Source organism: Cervus canadensis, chromosome 17 (assembly GCF_019320065.1).
Source record: "Cervus canadensis isolate Bull #8, Minnesota chromosome 17, ASM1932006v1, whole genome shotgun sequence".
In the NCBI taxonomy this organism is placed as follows: domain Eukaryota; kingdom Metazoa; phylum Chordata; class Mammalia; order Artiodactyla; family Cervidae; genus Cervus; species Cervus canadensis.
The window spans coordinates 60,025,446-60,044,056 of record NC_057402.1 but is presented as its reverse complement, the minus strand read 5'-3'; the positions used below and the strand labels follow the sequence as shown (position 1 = coordinate 60,044,056).

The 18,611-nt window shown below is 44.8% G+C and overlaps 1 pseudogene; it reads right to left on the bottom strand.

Moving 5' to 3' along the window:
* The window catches only part of LOC122454966, a 29,604-nt pseudogene extending 22,077 nt beyond the window's left edge, over positions 1-7,527 (bottom strand).
* Between the last annotated feature and the right edge of the window lie 11,084 nt (positions 7,528-18,611).

The following is an 18,611-nucleotide window of genomic DNA, read 5'->3' as shown; positions in this document are numbered from 1 at the left end:
CAGATGGTGATTGCAGTCATGAAATTAAAAGACGCTTACTCCTTGGAAGGAAAGTTATGACCAACCTAGACAGCATATTAAAAAGCAGAGATATTACTTTGCCAACAAAGGTCCGTCTGGTCAAGGCTATGGTTTTTCCAGTGGTCATGTATGGATGTGAGATTTGGACTGTGAGGAAAGCTGAGCACCGAAAAATCGATGCTTTTGAACTGTGGTGTTGTAGAAGACTCTTGAGAGTCCCTTGGACTGCAAGGAGATCCAACCCGTCCACCCTAAAGGAGATCAGTCCTGGGTGTTCATTGGAAGGACTGATGCTGAAGCTGAAACTCCAATACTTTGGCCACCTCATGCAAAAAGTTGACTCATTGGAAAAGACCCTGATGCTGGGAAAGATTGAAGGCAGGAGAAGAAGGGGATAACAGAGAATGATATGGCTGGATGGCATCACCGACTCAATGGGCATGAGTTTGAGTAGACTCTGGGAGTTGGTGATGGACAGGGAGGCCTGGCGTACTGCGATTCATGGGGTCGCAAAGAGTCGGACACGACTGAGCAACTGAACTGAACTGAGCATTTAAATCAATAGACTTTGAATAAAGTAGATGTCCATCTTTGGAGTGAGTGGGCCTCGTCCAATCAGTTGAGGCCTCAAGAAAGAATAGGTTGACCATCCTTAAGCCAGAAAGAGTTCAGCCTTTGGAAGGCATTTGGACATGAACTGCAGGATCGACCCTTCCCTGCATCTCTAGGCCTGCCCTGTTCCCACCCCGCCCTCCATCCTGTTGGACCTATTTCTTTAGAGGACCCTGACCGGTGTCCCATCCAGAAGCAAGTGTCGGCATCATTGCAAGTGTGTTCAATTGACTGAGCATATGGGGCTCTAACATCATGAAGAGTTTCTATATCTCACGTAAAATAGTAAAACATAATGGAAGCAAAATCAGCCAGTATACGTGGCTATATTCTAATCCCTCTTCTTGGGTTCTAAAATAAATGCAAATAATGATTTCAGCCTTGAAATTAGAAGACAATTGCTTCTTGAAAGGAAAGCTATGACAAACTTAGACTGCATATTAAAAAGTCAAGACACTGTTTTGCTGACAAAGGGCCATATAGTCAAGGCGATGGTCTTTCCAGTAGTCATGTACAGGTGTGAGAGTTGGACCATAAAGGAGGCTGAGTGCTGAAGAATTGAGGCTTTTGAACCGTGATGTTGGAGAAGACTCCTGAGAGTCCCTTGAACAGCTAAGAGATCAAACCAGTCCATCCTAAAGGAAATTAACACTGAATATTCAATTTAAGGACTGATGCTGAAGCTGAAGCTCCAAAAGTTTGGCCACCTGATGTGAAAAGCCAACTCATTGGAAAAGACCCTGATCCTGGGAAAGATTGAAGGCAGAAGGAGAAGAGGGTGACAGAGGATAAGATGGTTGGATGGCATCACTGACTCAGTGGACCTGAACTTGGGGAAACTCCGGGAGATGGTGAGGAACAGGGAGGCCCAGTGTGCTGCAGTTGAAGGGGTTGCAAAGAGTCGGACACGACTTGGCGACTGAACAACAACATATTCTAATTCACATAAGCAGTATTAAAGACTTGAAAGTTTTAAGAAAACTTATAGGAAAATTTTTATATATGAGAAAATTCTTTCTACTCACTTTATTTTTTCTCCTTAATTTGAAAATGAAAATGAATGCAACCTCGTTTTCATGTTGGACATGTTCGTCTTGTTGGCAGAAACCAAGGTTGGTTAAGCACAAAGACGGAAGGGCTGAACAGGACAAGGTTTCTAGAACTTAGTAGGCCCATCTCGAGCTTGCAGGGCACCTGGGCAGGTGGATATTTTTAGCCCCCAGGTGATTGTAACAGGCAATCAGGACTGAGTAAGAATCGCTTCCTGGGCAGCATCTGACCTTAACTGATGCAGAAGTCCTTTGATGGAGCTCTTGACAGGACACAAGATCAAACAGGACAGTTCAGCAGATGAAACAGGTCAAGAGATGGACTCTGGAAGGAAAGAGTTTTACCTCCCATGGGAAGAGGAGTAAGAGAGACACAGCTGGTTCCAAGGAACAATACACAGCTCTGGGGTGTGCACGGAAGAGAAGCTTATTTCCAAGTAGGTAGGGGAGAGATGTGGACAGAGAAAGAGCAAGGAGAGGAGAGCCTTAGGCTTCAGGCCCCTGCAGCAACGTTAGTGCTACATGGAGGGAGACAGTTAACTATTAACCAACTTTGCCACTGAATAAGTGCTCTCTTTTGGAGGATTATTTTTTAGCATAAATTCTGAAAGTATTGCAGAAAAGTTGTGTTATATGGTGATTTTAATGTGCCTGTGGGTTTGTCATCTTTTAAAAATTTCCATGAAGGCCTTTTTGGCCGTGGTTCTCCCAAATTCAACATCAGGCACAGAATCGTTGCCCCACCTACTCCTTCCACAACTGGGAGTGAATTCTTCAACCAAGCCATCAACACCTAGAGGAAACACAGTTAACTGGATTTGTAGACCAGCAGACGCACTGAAATGTGATGCTTCAGCAAATCCCCCAGAGCCACTAAAACATCCCAGCTCTGATAACCACTGAGGCAACTTTTCCCTTCACCTGCCAAACAGTTTATTAATCATATTGCTTCCACTTTCAGTAAGAGACCGTGGGTGGCAGTTTTATGCCATTCAGTTCAGTTCAGTTCAGTTGCTCAGTCGTGTCCAACTCTTTGCAATCCTGTGGACTGCAGCATGCCAGGCCTCCTTGTCTGTCACCAGCTCCTGGAGTTTACTCAAACTCGTGCCCATTGAGTCAGTGATGCCATCAGATAGCAGATATATCATCCCAGAGTCTAGAGTCTGCTGTCTGCCTGATGTTGAGACCTAAGTGGTGAGTAGAGAGATGGAGAGTCTGATGGACAGAAGGATGGATGGATATACACACACACATAAGAAAGAAGGGGGACAGACAGATTGATAGGTGAATGGATTTGGTAGTGATTTCTATGTGGGTCCCACAAAACAGTCCATCTCCAAATGATTTCATTTCATCCTTATAGTAATTCTCCTGAACAGGTAAAGATATAATTACTTCTGATTTATGGATAGGAATATATCATGACATCTGTGTTAAGTAACTCACACAAAATCACATCACTTGCAGGAATCAAAGCAAGGACTCAAAGGACTTGTTTTTTCTACAGTGCCTCTCAGGAAATGACTTCTGTCCTAAACCATCTCTCCTCTCAGAGAGACAAGGCTCACCCAGGAAAGGTCAGGAAGAAGGGAGTGATGGCTCTCTCTTGATACACATGTGTTCATCTGCAACACCCCAAGAAGGAAGATGAAGATGTTTATCCACCCTAGCTTTTTCCTTCCAATCAAGTGCAAGTCTTGGAGAAAAGAGATCTGCAAACCAGCAGCAAGGCTCAATGATCGTATGGAAAGTTATGGATGATGATGAGACAAGGAAGATGCCACAAGCTGTCCACAGCTCACCATGAAGGCACTACAGTCTTTAGCTCCTCTTCCGTTTGGCCTGTGGACCTTCTCCTGAAGCACTGAGATGGACCCATGGCAGCGTTCTTTTGGAGAACTCTGCTGAGCTTCACCCTCTCTAGGTCCCAATGGTCAAAGCCAAGAGGCCTTCTGAGCCAGTAGTCAGGGACAGGTCTCAACACACTACTCTTGTGGGTTTATTCCTGTGAAGTTCTCTCTGTGTTTCCCATGCTAAAAACAAAAGCAAAAACTGAATTTCACTGTCCTCAATCTCAATAATCTTGAACGGGGACTTGTTTATTCAACACTTTAGTACAAGGAAGGTGACATTCAGGAGAAATCAAGTCCATCATCTGTGGCAGACCACTGATGTCAAATGAACTCCCCCTTCCCTCTGGGATTCGGTACAGCTTCTAGAGTTCCTTCTGATTTCTGCAATTTTCTCTCGGATCTCATTATCTCTGTGTACTAGAGATACAATAGCCAAGAATATGCTCTGTCTGCTGCAGTGCCTTCTCTCCCCACCAAACCCCTCCACCCAGGGAAATCCTCTCCACTTAACTCCAGACTGCCCAAGTTTACCAGTCCAGTGGGAGAGATCTCAGAGGGATAGCAGTGAGGAGTCCTGAAGAGAGATCTTGGTTCCCTGACTAGAAATTAAACCTGGGTAACCTGGATGGAAACCAAGGGTCCTAGCCACTGGATCACAGAGGCCAGAGGCTAGAAGCAACGTGGCCCTTGCTCTTGCCCATGTTTGAAAGCAAGAATGTTTCAAGGAGGCAAAAACTTAAGTGTGAGGTGAAAGTCGCTCAGTCATATCCGACTATTAGTGACCCCACGGACTATATAGTCCATGGAGTTCTCCAGGCCAGAATACTGGAGTGGATAACATTTCCCTTCTCCAGGGGATCTTCCCAACCCAGGGATCAAACCCAGGTCTCCCACATTTCAGGCAGATTCTTTACCAGTTGATCCACAAAGAAGATAAGACCCAAATGGAGATGAAATATTTATAATATATATTTGACAAAGAACTTGTATCTAGAATATATAAAGAACTATGACAACTCAATGATAAGAACTTAATTTCTTTTTTGAAAATTAAGCAAAAGACTTGGATAAATATTTTATAGAAGGTAGTAAACAAATAACCACTGAACATATAAATAGGAGGTCAATATCATACATATCAGTAAAATGTCAATGACATCATGGGATACCACTTCACACCACTAGAATGTCTAAAGTTGAAAAGACTGATAACTCCAAAATCTGACTAGGATTGAGATCAGCCTGGAAACTAACACACTGCTGGTGAGAGTGTGAAATGCTCTGGAAAGCAGTTTGATGGTTTCTTACTCTATCACCCCATCTCTCGGCAGCGTCACTTTGGTACTGACCTAAGAGAAATAAAAATACACACTCACAATAAGAGCTGCACAGAAATATTTCTAGCCAGGTTGTTTATCATATCTTCAAACCGGAAAAGTCCTAAATATTCATCATCAGGAGGGCTGATGACAGAATCACGGGATGGAACACAAACCAGCAACAAGAACAGCATTATTGATACACATTTACAACATGGATAAACCTCAAAATATTACATTGATAAGAAGTCAGACACCAAACTGAGATTCAAGAACAGACAATATTAACCTTTGGTGACAGAAATTTGTTCAGTGATAAGGGTAGGCAAGTGGGGACCTCTAGAGTAAGGTTATGTCTTTACAAAAAATTAAAGAACTGTTCATTAAAATCTGTTTATTTTACTGTATGAAAAGTATACCTCAGTAAAAGCAAAAGTTGGGAGTGACCACTTGCTTTTCCTTGATTCCACAGACCACTGTAAGCCTTGGGCCCTGGGCTTAGAACAAGCTCTGCCAGCCACCCCAGGACCAGCTGGAGCAGGCTGGCCTGCAGCCAGGCCGGGATGGGGCAGGGGTCGAGGGAGGTTGGCTACAGGCACAGAAGTTCAGAGCAGTCATGGCACCAGCCGTCTCTTCTTCCTCAGAGATGGATGGGTGAGCCAAGTTCCACCATGATGAGGCTTCACAGCAGCGTCTCCACTGCCGACTGGAACCTCCAGCTGGAAGCCAGAACTTGGCAGTCATAGCCCCGTTTCTGGAGCAGGGGAGGCATCAGAGCACGCAGAGTGCACCCCCTGGGTCAGGCTGCCCCGGCTCCCACGCAGGGCCTCAGTCCGGGGCCAGCTGCCTGGCTGCCCCTGCCTGTCCCCTTCACACAGCGGTGGCTCCCAGGGCCCCGCAGGGCTGTAGGTAATGGGGGCCCTGCCCATCAGAGCTCAGGCTGTGAGACGTATCAGGCTGGGCAGTGATGCTTAACACCTTCCCCTCAGCTTTCTGTTGAGCATTATTGTCAGCATCATCTTCTGTCTCTCTTCTCTCCCTCTTCCCCCTTCCCTTCCCTCTTGTTCCTTCTTTTATTGTAGCTCCCAAAGGCACTCAATACACCATGTTCAAGACAAATAGATACTGCCCTCCCTGTATTTGTTTCCAAAAGTTGAAGAATAAAAAAGACTTTGCTCAGGACAGAGCAGTTAAGAGTGAAAAGGAAGCAGGAGTTTTATTTTCATAGGCACTTTTCTCCTACTCACTAAATTCAGTTCAGAGAATGTCGGCTGAGCACCTGCTCCACCTTAGGCCATGTGCTAGCTGCCTGGAAACAAGAAGGAGTAAATGCATTCCATCCCCTCACAGAGCTGTCAGACCGTGTGTCGCAAGAGCCTTGAAAGTTTCCAAAAAGAACTTTGGGTGAAGAAAACAACAGTATGTACATCATGTTTCCTCCCCTCAATAATCCATTATGTAAGCCCAGATTTTTTTTTAATACTTTGAATTTGCTTGAAAGTAAAAACAATTTACTTGGTGGCAGTTTTAGACTGACTACAAATTTCCAGAAGTAATTGAGGAAGGCTTCAGAAGCTGATCAGCAAAACTGGATGGAATAGAAACTTTTGAGCAGAGGCTTTGAGACGGTGCTTATGAAGAAGACTTCTTACACTTGGAAACTCTTCGCGTGCTGACAGTGAGAAGGGTTCTTGGCTAGGGTTGCAGGGACAGGAGTACATAGTCAGGAAGCAGCTCATTGCAATTCAGAATGAAAAGTGCCCTGTGAAGTGTGCACAAGGGGTGATGCTACTGCGAGGAGGCTCAACTGTCATGGGAATTTCAAGGGAAGAAACAACACGCGGAGGGAGAAGGACTTTACCAGAGGAGAACAGAGTGAGGCTGACAAGTGTTACTGGGGGGGAACAAGACAGTCTCTGCTTGGCCAAACTCCTGTTGGCAACTCTGAGCTCTTCTTCAACTAGGCCCTCCCTTTGGCATGATCCTAAGGGCCAGATTTTAGTAAGATGACTGATCGGTCAATTAAGCCAGCATCTCCCACCCTCAACACCTGGTCATGTTTGAAATCTGACCAGATTCCTCACCCACCACATCTCCCAAGGACTTCTGCTTCATCTGGCCCGCCCTCAGCAAGGATCCTATAAGGCTGGTTTCACCAGCATCTCCCCTCCCTTGTCTCGTTTTAGTAACTGCGTCCTCTGACCCCAACAGGCCCTCGGCTGTGCTATGTTCAGGACAGCACCTGGTTCTGTACTGAAGTCTCCTTTCCCTTCTTGCCATAGCTCCTGAGTAAAATCTAACTTTACCACTTTAACTCCTGTCCAGCTCTGCTTTTTCTTTGATGTGTCTTTTGGGACAGGCTGGGCTACACAGAGTAACCAGATCTCGAGGATTGCAGTGGATTAAAACAACGAGGTTTTTGTATCCATCTTGGTAACATCCACCTCACTGGCGTGGGCTTTGTGGGTGGTGTCTCCTTTGGTGGCAGAAGCTCCACCTGCAGTACTGGTAACAGGACGCAGTCAAGAGGCAGAGTGGTCACACCTGAAGGGGATGCATGTGTCATGGGCTAGCCCTGGGGGCTGCTCTGCTGAGCTGACCTTGTCCTTTCCCCTCACTTTCCGTCACCCAAACCATGAGGTTACCCAGCCCTTCATACGTGTCTGATACCATGTGGATGGCTCAAAGGGCCTGCTCGACCACATTCCATAGCTTGGACTCTGCTGTGGGATGCCCTCTAAGACAGGGAAGAGACACCAGAACTGTGTTTCAGAAAGATAATTCTGCTGGTGTCCTGGTGACAGCAGATAGGGAGGAAGCCTCTGCATCTCCTGTGATGACGACTGGGGAAATAATGATGGCTTTGAGAGACATTCCTGAGGTAAAGTGAATGGGATTCAGTGAAAGCCTTCACCATGAGCTGACAGAGTGAAGGGCTCCAGGACAGGGCAGTCAGGAGTGGAGGTGTGACAGGTCGTTGGTGGAGCAGTGTCACGGGAGAAGCCAGGCTGGGGCTCCCAGGCCCTCACGCCCCTCCTGGCAGCTGAGGCACCTCGCCGTTGGTCCAGCTATCTCAGTGGGCGCTGAAGGGCTGGCCATCAGTGGGGCCAAGGAGGAGGGCACCGAGCTTGAGGCTCAGAAGCAAGCTGGCAGGAGAGGGCAGGGAGGAGCACCCAGGACGCTGAGTGGGCAAGGCCTCCTGGAAGCAGGGCCCAGCCTACCCTCCAGTCTGCTGGGGAATCTGCAGAAATAGACCTGAAAAAACATACCCATTTGGACAATGATAAATTCTTGGTATATTTACAAGAGTGATTTCAGTGCAGGGTTGGAGGCAGACATAGCAAAAAGGCTGAGATTCTTCAAAGGATTCTGAACAGGCTCTTCTCACTCCTCGGAGCATCCCTGCTTCCTTACTCTCTCAAATCAGCTCGCAGAGCATCTCTCTCTAGATATTTCCTTGACACTGTCCTCTCCAGGCCACCTGCATCCCTTTCCCTCAGTTGGTCTTGCTTCTGGAAGCCCGTGTGACCATCTGTATGGGTGTCCCCACCCCATCTGGAATCATCGCCTGGCTCTGGAGGCCCATGTGACCATCTGTACGGGGCGTTCCCACCCCGTCTGGAGTCATCACCTAGTCTGAGGCCCATGTGACCATCTGTACAGGTGTTCCCACCCCATCTCGAATCATCATCTGGCTCTGGAGGCCCGTCTAGCCGTCTGTACGTGACATTCCCACCCTGCCTGGAATCATCGCCTGGCTCTGGAGGCCCATGTGACCATCTGTCTGGAGGTTCCCACCCCATCTGGAATCATTGTCTGGCTCTGGAGGCCTGTGTGACCATCTGTACGGGGCAGTTCCACCCCATCTGGAATCATCACCTGGCTCTGGAGGCCCGTGTGACCGTCTGTACAGGTGTTCCCACCCCGTCTGGAATCATTGTCTGGCTCTGAAGGCCCGTGTGACCATCTGTATGGGTGTTCCCACCCCGTCTGGAATCATTGCCTGGCTCTGGTTTCTGTGCCGCACCGTGAACAGGGACTGTGTTGTGCTGTCTTTGCAAACTTAGCGTCTGTCTCCAAGGAAGACTTCCGAAATATAATGTAAGAGGAGAGAGAGACAAGAAGAGCTTCAGGGAATCAGGGTGATAAGCACATTTTCAGAGGAAAGAGGACTCAATAAAGAGAAAGACTGAACATAAAAAAGAGAAAGTAGACCACAGACTAGATGTTTCTTTTCTGTGGAAGTGAAATAGCCTTGGCATGAAGACATACAGTGTCTGAGTCAGAGGCTCCTCTGAAACAGTTGGGTTTCAGCTCAATCAGCTTAAGAAGAACGTTGTTAGCTCCCACCAGATCTTCAGTGATTTGTGTGCAGGTCTACTTTTATTGCACTTTGCTTTTTGTGTTTCACAGATAAATGAATTTTTTACAAATTGAAGGTTTGTGGCAACCCTATATCAAGTAAGTCTTAGACGTCATTTTTTCCAATAGCATTTGCTCACTTCTTGTCTCTGTCACTTTTAGTAATGCTAGCAATATTTCAAATCTTTTAAAATTGTGTATGTTATGGTGATCTGGGGCCAGCGATCTCTGATGTTACTGTTATAATTCTTTTTTGGGGGAGGCTTGAAATACAGTCACATAAGACAGCAGATTTAATTAATAAATGTTGTGTGTGTTCTGACTGCTCTGCTGACCAGCTGTTCCCCTGTTTCTCTCCTTCTCCTCAGGCATCCTTATTTCCTAAGACACAACAATACTGAAATTAGGCCAATTAAGAACCCTACAATGACCTCTAAGTGTTCAAGTGAGAGAAGAGTTACATGTTTCACTTGAAATCAAAAGCTAGAAATGATTAAGCTTACTGAGGAAGGCATGCCAAAATCCAGTATAGGCCAAGAAGTAGTAGGCCTCTTATGCCAAACAGTTAGCCACGTTGTTAATGTCCAGGAAAAGTTCTTAAGAGAGGTTAAAAGTGCTGTTCCAGTGAATACACAAATAGTAAGAAAACCATACAACTTTATCACTTTAGATGGAGAAAGTGTTAGTGGTCTAGATAGAGGAACAAAAGAACCACAGCATTCCCTTAAGTCAAAGAATAATTCAGGCCAAGTTCTTCAGTTCAGTTCAGTCACTCAGTTGTATCCAACTTTCGTATCTCATGGACTGCAGCACGCCAGGCCTCGCTGTCCATCACCAACTTCCAGAGCCAACTCATGCCCATTGAGTCGGTGATGCCATCCAACCATCTCATCCTCTGTAGTCCTCCTCTCCTCCTGCCTTCAATCTTTCCCAGCATTGGGGTCTTTTCCAATGAGTCAGCTCTCTGCATCAGGTGGCTAAAGTATTCAGCTTCAGCGTCAGTCCTTCCAATGAACACCCAGGACTGATCCCCTTTAGGATGGACTGGTTGGATCCCCTTGCAGTCCAAGGGACTCTCAAGAGTCTTCTCCAACACCATAGTTCAAAAGCATCATTCTTCGGTGCTCAACTTTCTTTATAGTTCAACTCTCACATCCATAGATGCCACTGGAAAAACCATAGCCTTGACTAGATGGACCTTTGTTGGCAAAATAATGTCTCTGCTTTTCAATATGCTGTCTAGATTAGTCATAGCTTTTCTTCCAGGAGCATCTTATAATTTCATGGCTGCAATCACCATCTGCAGTGATTTTGGAGCCCCCCAAAATAAAGTCTGTCACTGTTTCCATTGTTTCCTCGGCGATTTGTCATGAAGTGATGGGACCAGATGCCATAATCTTAGTTTTCTGAATGTTGAGTTTTAAGTCAGCTTTTTTTTTAAAAAATGACTTATTTATTTTAATTGGAGGCTAATTATAATATTGTGGTGGTTTTTGCCATATATTGACATGAATCAGCCATGGATGTTCACGCGTCCCCCCATCCCAAATCCCCCTTCCACCTCCCTCCCCATCCCATCCCTTAAGCCAAATTTTTCACTCTCTTCTTATACTTTTATCGAGAGGCTCTTTACTTCTTCTTTACTTTCTGTCATAAGTGTGGTGACATCTGCAAATCTGAGGTTATTCATATTTCTCCTGGCAATCTTGATTCCAGCTTGTGCTTCTTCCAGCCCAGCATTTCACATGATGTACTCTGCATATAAGTTAAATAAGCAGGGTGACAATATACAGTCTTGACGTTCTCCTTTCCCTATTTGGAACTAGTCTATTGTTCCATGTCCAGTTCCAACTGTTGCTTCTTGACCTGCATACAGATTTCTCAGGAGGCAGCTAAAGTGGTCTGGTATTCTGATCTCTTAAGAATTTTCCACAGTTTATTGTAATCCACACAGTCAAAGGCTCTGGCATAGTCAATAAAGAAGAAGTAGATGTTTTTCTGGAACTCTCTTGCTTTTTTGATGATCCAATAGATGTTTTCAATTTGATCTCCGATTCCTCTGCTGTTTCTAAGTCCATCTTGAACATCTGGAAGTTCACAGTTCACGTATTGTTGGACGGAGGTTCCGTGACATTGTACAGCAGGCAGTGATCAAGATCATCCCCAAGAAAAAGAAACGCAAAAAGGCAAAACGATTTGAGAAGGCCTTACAAATAGGTGAGAAAAGAAGAGAAGGTAAAGGCAAAGGAAAGATATTCCCATTTGAATGCAGAGTTCCAAAGAATAGCAAGGAGAGATAAGAAAGCCTTCCTCAGTGATCAAAGCAAAGAAATAGAGAAAAACAATCGAATGGGAAGACTAGAGGTCTCTTCAAGAAAATTAGAGATACCAAGGGAACATTTCATACAAAGATGGGCTCAATAAAGGACAGAAATGGTATGGACCTAACAGAAGCAGAAGATATTAAGATGAAGTGGCAAGAATACACAGAAGAACTATGCAAAAAAGATCTTCATGACTCAAATAACCACGATGGTATGTTCACTCACCTAGAGCCAGACATCCTGGAATGCGAAGTCAAGTGGGCCTTAGGAAGCATCACTACAAACAAAGCTAGTGGAGGTGATGGAATTCCAGTTGAGCTATTTCAAATCCTGAAAGACGATGCTGTGAAAGCACTGCACCTAATAAGCCAGCAAATTTGGAAAACTCAGCAGAAGCCACGGGACTGGAAAAGGTCAGTTTTCATTCCAATCCCAAAGAATGGCAATGCCAAAGAATGTTCAAACTAAGGACTTTCTCAGTAAAGTTTTAATTTAATTATCTACTGTTGGGTGGGGTTGTGCTTCCTCCCTGGTAGTGTTTTGGCCTAAGGCGACCCAGCTCTGGGGTCAATGGGCTCTATGGTTGGGTTGATGGTCACCTCTGAGAGTGTTTACACCGTAGGGGACCTTCCCAGACTGCTGTTGTCAGTCTCTCTGTCCCCATGGTGAGCCCCTTCCAACCCATGTCTCCACAGGAGACCCTACAACTCTAGCAGGTAGTTTTGGTTCAGTGTCCTGTGGAGACTGCTCCTTACCTTGAGTCTTGGTGTGCACAAGGTTTTGTTTGTGCACACCAAGACTGGAGTCTGTTTCCCCAAGTCCTGTGGAAGTCTTGTAATCAAATCCTACTGGCCTTTAAGGTCAAATTCCCTGGGGACTCCCAGTCCCTTTTTTGGGTCCCCAGGCTGGGAAGCCTGATCTAGCATTCCTAACCTTCACTACAGGGGGAGAACTTCTTTGGAATTATCATTCTCCAGTCAGTGGGTTACCTTCCAAGCAGCTATGGGATTTGATTTTGTCATGATTGTGCCCCTCATGCCATCTTGATGCAGCTTCTTTTTGCCTTTGGATGTGAGGTAACTTTTTTCTCGTGGGTTCCAGTGTCCTCCAGTAGATGGTTATTTAACAGCCAGTTGTGATTTTGGCATTCCCATAAGTGTATTTCTTTGTAATAAATGTGGACACTCATGGGATGATAGCGAATCTATCATAATCTTGTTCACTAGTGATGTTTCATTATTGTGTTCTTAGGATATGCTTTTAAATTCTCTTCCTTTATATCTTAGCATGCCAAGGGTGATGGGTGACCTTTACACTAAGTTCTGTCATTCACAAGACCTGGGGTAGCAGGAGAGGCAGAGAGGAAGACAGGAAAAAAGACTTCAGGAATATATCCTTCCTCTAACTCAGCAAAGTACCCCTCCCTCATCTGCCTGTCAGATTGTCTCTTGCTTCACATATATGTAACAGAGACATTCTATAAAACCTAAACATTAGGTCTTCAGATTTATCTTAAAGTTCTGCACCCTTGAAGTCTCTTTCGTTTGAGGTCAGGGTCCCTAGGAGAGTGCACTTCACCTCTTGAGCAAGGCAGCAGGGTGATTAGGACACATCGTAAAGATTCCCATAGCCTTCTTCCCAGGGCCAACACCAGTCCTGCGAGCCAGACTGGGAGAGAGAAAGAGCACCCACCCCAGTAAGTATGTGGGACACACTGATGTTTAAAAGTTGAAAGTGAAAGCGAAAGTCACTGTCATGTCCAACTCTTTGTGACCCCATGGGCTATACAGTCCATGGAATTCTCCAGACCAGAATACTGGAGTTGGTAGATCTCCCCAACCCAGGAATCAAACCCAGGTCTCCTGTATTGCAGGTGATTTCTTTACCAGCTGAGACACAAGGGAAGCCCAAGAATACTGGATTGGGTAGCCTATCCCTTCTCTAGCAGATCTTCCCAACCCAGGAATTGAACTGGGGTCTCCTGCATTGCAGGCAGATTTTTGTACCAACTGAGATATCAGGAAAATTATTTAAACATAAATAACATAACCCTCTGCCCCTTGCACAGGTTTAAGTTGGAAAGGAAGGTGCACATCAGTTGAGTGAGGGATCCAAAGGTGAAGGCCACCAAACAAGACAGTGGGCTCATCAAATTCCTGCGAGGTGCAACATGGTTGGCAGAAGAGACCCTGAAGTTCAGCTTTCCCAGGGCTGCCCTCATTCCCAGGATGTGGAGGGGGGCCTACAGTCCCAGCAAGGGAGTCCCAGACACCAAGGCAGTGGAGAGCAGCAGAGCGGGGCTAAATCTGAACTTCAGATAAGCAACATGTGTATGTGGCTTTGGTCTTTTTTAAAATTGAAGTATATTTGATTTACAATGTTGTGTCTATTTCTGGTATACAGCAAAATGATTCAGTTATACAAATATATACATACATTTCTTATATATATAAGAATGTTTTCCAGATTCTTTTCCATTTTAGGTTATTACAAGAAGTTGAATATAGTTCCCTGTGCTATTCAGTAGAATTTTGTAAACAAAATAATTCTTTTAAGTAAAAGTAGATCCCATACAATATTTGGGACATACTTATGTTTAAAAATTATTTGTTTTTTATCTGAAATTCACATTTAACTGGCAATACTATATTTTATTTGGCAACCCTAAATTATTTTTATGCCCAATAACAATTAGCTATTTCCATTTACATTATGGTTGGTATGCTATGTGTTTAGTCACTCAGTCATGTCCAACTCTTGGCAACTCCATGGACTGTAGACCAGCAGGCTCCCCTGTCCTTGAGGATTCTCCAGGCAAGAATGCTGGAGTGGGTTGCCATGCCCTCCTCCAGGGGATCTTCCCAACCCAGGGATTGAATCCAGATCTCCCATGATGCAGGTGGATTCTTTACCATCTGAGCTACCAGGGAAGCCCAACTACAGCCATGGTTGGTATAGTTATCATGAAATATTGATACAAACATCAGTTCTGCAGAACTGCTGGAGTTATTAAATTGGGTGCCAGCTTATTTAATACATTAATAAGGAGCACATGTTATCATGTTAGGAAAACACCCAAACTTTCCCTCCTGCTTGTCTCCTGTACTCCCCACACAGATAATGTCACATCTGGAGCTTCTGGTCACCATACGTATGGGTTTCCCCTCTCCAAGCAACTTTGCAACGCCATTTGAGTGTGCTATAGCTTAACTCAGTATGTGGTGTCCTACATGACCCTATATACCAGGAGATAGCATCAGAGCCCACGGGTGAAGGGCTCAGTTCAACAAGACCATCCCCATCTCAGGTGCCAATCACAAGTAGTAGGATCCCATATTGCCCACAACTTCTGTCCTATTGGGCTACAGTCAGAAGTTCCCACAATCCCCTCCTCATTTGATGAATTTGCTAGAGTGAGCAGCTCACAGAACTCAGGGGAACACTCGCTTACATCAGTGTATTAAAGCACTTGAGAAAGGATACAGATAAACAGCCTGATGAAGAAAGACTTAAGGCAAGTTCTGGGTGCGTCCCAAGCACAGGAGATTTTGTCTTGTGAGCCTGGGGTGCATTACCCTCCCAGTACACAGATATGTTCACCAACCCACAAGTTCTCCAAACACCATACTTTAGGAATTTTTATGGAGGCTTCCTCATGTAGGCAGAATCAGTTTTAACTCCATTTCCAGCCCCTCTATCTTCTCTAGAGAAGTGAGGGTGTGGGATGGAAAAATCCCAAGCTTCTAAGCATGGTTTGGTCTTTCTGGTGACCAGGAGCCACTGAGGAACCCGATAAAGTATTACCTTTAAATTATTTAGGGCTTCCCTGATGGCTTAAAGGGTAAAGCATCCTCCTGCAATGCAGGAGACGCGGGTTCAATCCCTGAGGCAGGAAGATCCCCTGGAGAAGGAAATAGCAACCCACTCCAGTACTCTTGCCTGGAAAATCCCATGGATGGAAGAGCCTGGGAGGCTGCAGTACATGGGGTCGCAAAGAGTTGTACACGAATGAGGGACTTCATTTTCACTTTTTAAATTATTTTAATTTACTTTATCTACTTTGGAGAATAAACTTGTTCTATGTACAAATAAAATTAACATTTTTTTTTAATTGAGGTATAGTTGATTTGCAACATTGTATTGGCTTCCCCAATGACTCAGCGGGTAAAGAATCTGCCTGCACTTTAGATAATATACATGCTGTTCCTCTCTGCTTCATTTATTTCCACCAATTTATCTTCTACATCACTTATCCTATCTTCTGTGTCCGTTATTCTACTCTTGGATGTCAATGTATGACAAAACCCACTGCAATGTTGTGAAGTAATTAGCCTCCAACTAATGAAAATAAATGAAAAAAAAAAAAAAAAAGAATCAGATTTCTAAAAAAAAAAAAAGAATCTGCCTGCAATTCAGGAGACACAGGAGACATGGGTTCGATTCCTCAGTTGGAAAGAGAGCCTAGAGATGGCAATGGAAACCCACTCCAGTATTCGTGCCTGAAAAACCCCATGAACAGAGGCTGGCACGCTACAGTCCATGGGTCACAAAGGGTCTGGCATGACTGAGCAACTCACACACACACACACACACACACACACAGTTGATTTACAATATTGTATTAGTTTCTGGTGTACAGCAAAGTGATTCAGTTATACATATATATTATTTTTCTGATTCTTTTCCACTTTATGCTATTACCAAATATTGAGTGTAGTTCTCTGTTCTATACAGTATGTTCTTGTGGTTTATCTATTTTATATATAGTAGTGTACATATGTTATTCCCAAACTCCTAATTTATCTGCCCCGCTATCTTTCTCTTTTGGTAACCATAATTTGTTCTTTGTGTCCATGGTCTATTTCTGTTTTGTAAATAAGTTCACTTGTATCATGTTTAGATTCCACATGTAAGTATATCATATGATAATGATCTTTCTCTGTCTGAGTTACTTCACTTAGTGTGATTATGTCTAGGTCCATTCATGTTGGTGCAAATGGCATCATTTCATTCGTCTTTTGGCTGAGCAATATTCCATCATATAAAAAGCAATTAAATTATTTTAATTTACTTTCCACAACTGGGTGTTGTTTATGCTTTGGCTCAGCCTCTTCATTCCTTCTGGAGTTATTTCTCCACTGATCTCCAGTAGCATATTGGGCACCTACTGACCTGGGAAGTTCATCTTTCAGTGTCCTATCTTTTTGCCTTTTCATACTGTTCATGGGGTTCTCAAGGCAAGAATACTGAAGTTTGACATTCACTCCTCCAAGGGACCAATTTTGTCAGAACTTTCCTCCATGACCCATCCATCTTGGGTGGCCCTACAAGGCATGGCTCATAGTTTCATTGGGTTAGACAGGGTTGTGGTCCATGTTATCAGTTTGATTAGTTTTCTGTGGTTGTGGTTTTCATTCTGTCTGCCCTCTGATGGGTGAGGGTAAGAGGTTTATGAAAGCTTCCTGGTGGGAGGGACTGGCTGTGGGTAAAACTGGGTGCTGCTCTGTGGTCAGGCCCAAGCTCAGTAAATCTTTAATCTAATTTTCTGCTGATGGGTGGGCTGTGTTCCCTCCCTGTAGTTTTGCCTGAGGCCAAACTATGGTGGGGTAATGGCAGTAATGGCAACCTCCTTCAAAAGGCCTCATGCTGAGGCTCCCAGGACTGTTGTAGTCAATGCCCCTGACCCCAAGGCAGGCCACTGTTGACCTACACCTCTGTCAGAGACTCCTGGACATTCACAGGCAAGTATGGCTCAGTTTCTTGTGGGTTCACTGCTCCTTTTTTCTGGGACCTGGTGCTCACAAGGCTTTGTTGTGCCCTTCAAGAGTCTGTTTCCCTGGGAGTTCTCAGTCCTTTTGCTGGATTCCCAGGTTAGGAAATCTGTTGTGGGCCTTAGAACTTTTACAACAGTGCATGAACTTCTTTGGTAAAATTGTTCCCCCGTTTGTGGGTTGTCTGCCTGGAGGCTCTATGGTGGAGCTAGTAGTGACCTCCTCCAAGAGGACTGATGCCACATGCCACACCTCCCAGGTCTGCTGCTGCCAATGCCCCTGTCCCCGTGGCAGGTCACTGTTGACTCATGCCTTCACAGGAGACACTCAAACACTCTCAGGCAGGTCTGGTTCAGTCTCTTGTGGGGGTCATTGCTCCTTTCCCTTGGTCCTAGTACACACAAGGTTTTGTCTGCACTCTCCAAGTACTCTGGAGGGTCTGCAGATGGTGACTTCAACCATGAAATTAAAAGACGCTTGCTCCTTGGAAGAAAATCTATGACAAACCTAGACAGTGTATTGAAAAGCAGAAACATTATTTTGCTGACAAAGGTCTGTATAGTCAAAGCTATGGTTTTTCCAGTAGTCATGTATGGATGTGAGAGTTGGACCATAAAGAAGGCTGAACACCAAAGAATTGATGCTTCTAAACTGTGGTGTTGGAGAAGATGCTTGAGAGTCCATTGGACTGCAAGGAGATCCAACCAGTCAATCCTAAAGGAAATCAGTCCTGAGTGTTCATTGGAAGGACTGATGCTGAAGCTGAAACTCCAATACTTTGGCTACCTGATGTGAAGAGCTGACTCATTGGAGAAGACCCTGATGCTGGGCAAAATTGAAGGCAGGAGGAGAAGGGGACAACAGAGGATGAGATGGTTGGATGGCATCACTGACTCAATGGACATGAGTTTGACCAAGCTCCCGGAGTTGGTGATGGACAGGGAAGCCTGGTGTGCTGCAGTCCATGGGAAAAAGAGTTGGACACGACTGGGCAACTGAACAACAACAACAAATCTACTTTGGAGAGTTAACTTGGTTTGTCTGTGTACAAATAAAAGTAGCATTCTTAACTTCTAAGTGGAAATTAGTTAATATTTTTCGAGCTTTTCCTCAGTCAGAATACCATCGTCTATCTCCTGGGCTCAGATCCCAGCTCTCCCACCTGCTGTTGTTGATAACCTTCCTCTGGCCTCAATTTTCCTCATCTGGAAAAGGAAAAAAAATAGAATATATCTCACAGTCTTTTGTGAAAGGTAAGATAGTCCAGCTATAGAAACCAGTTAGATAGATATCTACTTTA